The sequence below is a fragment of the Mobula hypostoma genome, unplaced genomic scaffold, assembly GCF_963921235.1.
Source record: "Mobula hypostoma unplaced genomic scaffold, sMobHyp1.1 scaffold_199, whole genome shotgun sequence".
NCBI classification, from domain to species: domain Eukaryota; kingdom Metazoa; phylum Chordata; class Chondrichthyes; order Myliobatiformes; family Myliobatidae; genus Mobula; species Mobula hypostoma.
Window position 1 is genome coordinate 7,142 of NW_026948266.1, and position 5,940 is coordinate 13,081.

Below are 5,940 nucleotides of genomic sequence, written 5' to 3' on the forward strand. Positions count from 1 at the left end.
GGACATAAGGAACCCCCTTCGAGTATCACTGTCTCCCGTCACCCCTCGATGGGACCGTCTTGTTGCAGGGAAACAAGCCCAGGGCTCCCACTGATTCAGTGATATTGGTGTGTTGCAATGATTTTATATGTTCACACGAGGAAAATAAGCGCTGTTTAATATCCAAACGTTACTTAAAATGTTATGATGCTATTGACTTATAATTGATTTATCACTCTATTAATGCGAGGAAAATATGCTCTGTGTGTTTAATATTAAATTCGTTAGATAACCCCTTTTAGTAACGAAATTGAGTGTATTATCCACTTATAAGTGACTTATGGTTGACTTATCACCTCTATTCTGGTGGTGATTAACACCACATCTCCTCCCCAGTCGGCCGGTTCACAAGAATATTGTCAATATTAAACCAGTCCGTGGTACAGAAAAGGTTGGGGACCCCTGCTAAGTCGACCTATCAGTTTTCTCCGTGGGTGGGCTTTACAGTCGACCTCAAAAATAATGACAATGTTGCTCACTGCACTGTTTGCAACAGTGACTTTTCTATTGCCCATGGTGGGTCAAAATGTGAAAGACATGTTGAGGTGAGTTTAACAGGTGTCACTTGTTCATTAACATAGCCAACGTTATTTAAACTACACAAACACGAGGAAATCTGCAGATGCTGGAATTTCAAGCAACACACACAGGCTGGCTCCTGAGGAGCTACACTATTGATGTCCTACGTGATGAGGCCGAACTCCTTGTAGACTTGCTTAAAGTTGTAATAGAATAAACATAATATAATATAAGTACATATTTTAATGTCACATTTTCTGCATATACCCAACTTGGTTTACAGATTAGACAAGATGATTAAACAAAGTATTACATACACCCTTGGAGATCGACAGGGGGCGGGGGGGGGGACGGAGTAGATATTGGGTTGCAGGGGGCGGGGATGCTACCTCCCTGAAATGAGTTTTGCAGGGTGGGATGTCTGCCGTTATCGGTTGAACCAGGGATCGCAGTCTCTGAGAAAGGGGGTGGACTGTCCGGGACTGAGATGAGGGGAAATGTCTCCACTCTGAGGGTGGTGAATGTCTGTAAATCCCCACCACAGAGGGCGGTGAAGACTCAGTGATCATCCTCACATAAAACAGAGGCCGGCAGATGTGTGGAGACCAAAGGGATCGAGGAAATGAGGATCGGGCAGAAACATGTGGCTGAGAGGGGAGAGCAGTCACCATCTTGTTGATAGTTAGAGGGGCTGAATGAGCTGTTTCTCACTTGGTGTTTCAGTGTTCCAGTCCAGTGAGGCCGGAGGAATGTAAATAGAAATGAGTGTTTATAAACACAGACTGATTTGAATGAAACCTGCACATTTCCTGTTTGGGTCTGAATTGAGTGATTAGATCAGACTAGACGCAACTTTATTGTCATTGTGCCGACTCCAGATACAAAGCCAATGAAACGCAGTTGGCGTCTATACTGGGGTCAGGACTGTCACGTGACGGCTCTGCCCATTTACCTGGTCGGAAGACACGTCACCTGCCAATCAAGATCTGACCCCACCCCGCCCATCAATGCTCACCTCACCATTGGCCCCTTTAATTAGCCTTGTACTTGGCCTCGGGCAATTGGTCTTTGTAATCAGCTTAACCCTGCTGGCACCGAGCCATTGGCTTCCCTGTGAATCACCTGGGCTGGACCTTCCAGTCATATAAAGGAGCCCACGGGTGCGTGACCCTCTCTCTTTTTTGCTACCTCCGAGGGACCACCCTGCTGTCTGTGAGTTGTGCTTTGAATAGGATTGGGAGTGTGGATATTGTCCCTAAGCAGAAGAGAGATGTGCCTGCACAGTGTCAAGGGGGGTTGTATATGTCTGTGTGTACTTTGTCCCCACGCGATTTAATGTGATTTATTGCTGATCCGACTACTGTAAATTGTGCGCGTGTTGCTTCTGTTGCCATTTTCCCCCGTTTGCCTCCTGTAAATAAAATCCTTCACTACCCAGACTGTGAGCCCAGAGCCCTTGACTTTGAGACCTGCAGAATCTGTTTCCTGACTTACAATAATTGGCGCTGTGTGGGGAAAGTGTTCTGGAACAGGGACAGAAAAGCCAGTACAGGCACCGAGCATAGGATTCCCGGGTGGACCGACGAGAGAGGGATTTGAGCGCTGGCGGACCACGGTAAACCGGTGGTCTGGTCCGAGCAGTTGGACCCACGTGGCGAGCACCTGGCCGCGGGGCTGCTCCGGCTGTGGGATGAGCGGCCCCCAACATGAACCTCTCTCTTCAAGACGCGAGCGCCCCGGGGAGCCTCTCTGACCAACAAAGCATCAATAACGCCCCACGGGCGCCGGAGCCGGAGATTAGGGAAGGCTCTACCCTGTGGGATCGGTTGGTGACCGCTGTGAGGGTCCGGTACCCCACCCTCCTGGAGTGGGATCTACACCGGCGCCCGCAATGGGGTACGGTCAGTGAGGGCCCCCGGGCTGTTAGAGAGTGGGCGCTAGTCAACGGCATCTCCCAGGGAGCCTGCGACCGTAATTTTTTAGCAAACACCCGGGTGACCGGTGCCCTAACAGGATACCCGGTCACCACCGCGCACCCCGATCCTGCCTCTCATGGCACCAGCTAACGGGAGGACCGTGTGGGATGCCATCACCGTCCTGGAAGGGCTTGAATAGATGCAGCGCGGGGCACCCACCCTGATCCGTAGGGCAGAGGCAAGGGCTGGAGACGCAACCCCTGCCCGTTTTACACGCAGGCAGCTGTACATGGACATGGATCCCCAACCCTGACCTCTACACCCTGTGGAAGGAGCTTTGTGGCGGTGGGGTGGTGGGCAACTGGTCGATTACACCCATTCGTTATCATCGCTGTGTGTATGTCATGTTGTGTCTGCCCAATTATTAAGAGCACGCCTGCCTATCTTTAGTCACAAAAAGCGTTAACCTTAGAAATAGTTAGTGTAAGACTTCCATTAAGATATATTCCTTTCCTTTTCACTGTGTTAACGCTTGGCGAGTGGCGTGGCTACCGAGGGTGGACTGTACTGGAGGGGTCGTGACTGTCACGTGACAGCATTGCCCACTCCTGGTCGGAAGACACGCCCCCTGCCAATCAAGGATTGACCCCTCCTCGCCCATCACTGCACACCGAACCACTGGCCTCTTTAATTAGCCTTGGATATGGCCTCGGGTAATTGGCCTTTGTAATCAGCTTTAGGGTACGTCCACACTACGCCGGATAATTTTGAAAACGAAGCTTTTTCTCTTCGTTTTGCCCTCCCGTCCACACTGAGCCGGCATTTTCCCGAAAACGGAGATTTTCGAAAACACTCTCCAGAGTGAATAAATCTGAAAACGCTTAATATCCGGCGTAGTGTGTACGGGGTAAACGGAGAGATTTAAAACACTCTCGTGACAACACCACAACAATAATGTTTTTTTCTGCTTCTGCTTGGTACTGCGCAAGCTGTTATAACGCGCAGCCGGTGTGAACGGCGTGGGAGCTAAATTGTAAAGTGAGCGTTTTTGACTATTTAAAAGCGCTGGATGTGCCGGAACAGATGTTCGTTGTTTTCTTGAACGCCACCACCTAACAATTTCAGAACAGACGGACGAGACTGAAGCCAGAAGAGTTAGAAATGTACTCACCAAATACTTTGACCCACAGCTTACTGTATAAATAAGTATTCTCACTTCGCCCTGTTTTCTGTCCTTGCTTGTATGAAGGTGGTTTACCTATTTATGCAAGTACTTCTCTGACAATAAATGTGTAACAGCCTAATGTAACATTGTATGGAAATAACGCTGATGCAGACGTTTTATACATTTAACAAGGTGCTTTATTAATGCAGCAGCGTTAGTCAGTTTTTGGAACAGCGCTGTTCGTCGTCAGCTGGGTCATACTGTCCGTGAACTCCCTGTTGGTTGTCTTCATACGCTCCAGTATTTGTTTTTTTTATATAAGTTTTAAGTCCTGCGCGAGAGCCAAGAGCAATTCCTTTCAAGTTTCTCTAGTCTGTAACTGGACAAACGCGCACTAAGTACACCGTTTCCTCTTCGCTTGTTTTCTGTGTGTCCTGCGCATGCCCAGTAGGAGGAGATTCACCCAAATATCCGTCAAATGTGGACGGAGATATTTTGAAAAACGCTTAGTGTGGACGCCTGTTGTTTTTACTCGAAACCGGCGTTTTCAAAATTATCCGGCGTAGTGTAGACGTAGCCTCAGTCTGCCGGCACCGAGCCGTTAGCGTTCCTGTGAATTACCTGGGCCGGGCACTTCAGCCTTCCTGCATTAAAAGGGCGCTCCGTGTGCTGAACGCTCTCTTTGCCATTTCTGAGGGACCACTCTGCTTCATTTTAGGCTGAGAACCGTGGAACATGGCTGGAGAAAATTGTTGGTAAGGTGTGCATTGAATAGGGTGTTAGTGATTGTCTCTGATAGCATTGAGCCGTGCCTGTACAGTGAAGGGGCTCGAGCACCGTATTGACTTTTCCCTTGGATGTGTGTGTACTTTATTCCCACGTTCGTTATTAATTGTCTGCGTGTGATTTACTGCCGATCCGACTTTATCCACGACTGCTGTAAATTGTGTGCGTGTTGTTTCTGTTGCCTTTGAGACCTGAAGAATCCGTTTCCTCGCTTGTTTCTTCCATGTGGTGGTCAAGAGGCTCCTAAATATTCTGTAAATAAACTGCTTTACCCACGCAAGCCTATGTGTATCCTCATTAAAAACAAACGTAGCCTACAAAAAGTACGAGGCAGAAACAGGAAATACGCCCGATAGACCGCATGCGGATAACACAATTCTACTGTTTATTTGTTGTTAGTCTCCCCGAGGGGAGGTGCACCGTTCCCGGAGGCACTGCAATACCGGGTCGATGCGCGGAGTGGACGGAGCAAGCCCCTATTCCATCTCCCTGTTCCAAAAATCAATTTAATATATGGTCCCCAGATAGGGGACGTATCAGATATTAAACTGATAAGAACAGATACTACACTTGATCTTAGCCAAAAGGCCGAGAAGCGATACCCACAACTGTCCGGACCCTTTCGGATCCTGCTAGTCTTCCCTCTATTAAGTTGGACCGACTGTCTACAGGACACCGATTTATCCTACTTCTCTCCAACGTTTGAAGTAGGTTTGGTGTAATTTCTCTCAATCTTTGACATACATTGTATTTTTCCCCCTTGTCGCGAAATCTCTCTCGGAATACAGCTGATTATGTAAAATAGCTGATATTGCACCAACCAAATGAGAGAGGCGGCCCCGGTTTGTATGCAAACTCCTCTCGGCTGATAGTCCTGTCGAACTGTTCCGTCCGCCCTCTCCAGCGTCTGATGTCATTGCAAGCGTGATGACGTTTACGGAAGTGTTGCAGCGAGAGAAGCAAAGTTTGGGCCGGGTCGTTCGGCGGGCCTGACGGGGCAGGTGATTGGGGAGGGGGGACCTCTGGAAACGGGAGGAGTGTGGCTAGGAACATCGGATGGAAGCGATGGCTGGGGACTGCGAAGAAGGGGAGGGTTGTAAATAGGGGGAGTGAGGCCGTGTGATGAGGGATGATGGGTGGGTGGAGAGGGACGGGGTAGAGTCGGACGAAAGGGAGGGGGTAGGGTTGCAACTCGCACAATATTTAAATGTGAGCTGGCATGTGGCAAATAACGGCACAGCAGTCAATGGATTATTTCCACAGAGAAAGCGTCCGGCTGGACTTCAGCTTTTTGACCAGAGCTGGTTCCGTTAAGAAATCGGTGATAATCGGGGGAGAATGTGGGTACACTGCAGTGACCACTACTTCCCTGAAATCCCAAGGCTTTTCTGCCAAATGTCACTAGCCAAATACTGGAAGTAATTATGAATATTCCGTATTTGCCTAAATTTGTGCAGCTCCATCCAGCATTTAACAGCATACCCCAACCTATGGCTTGTATCACTTACTGCATCT

At 48.8% G+C, this 5,940-nt stretch overlaps 1 non-coding gene across 1 annotated transcript; it reads right to left on the minus strand.

The window, feature by feature from the left end:
• Positions 1 to 4,834: 4,834 nt before the first annotated feature.
• On the minus strand, positions 4,835 to 5,025 carry LOC134342265 (U2 spliceosomal RNA). Its single transcript, XR_010016987.1, has one exon. It is a non-coding gene; the product is annotated as a U2 spliceosomal RNA (small nuclear RNA).
• Between the last annotated feature and the right edge of the window lie 915 nt (positions 5,026 to 5,940).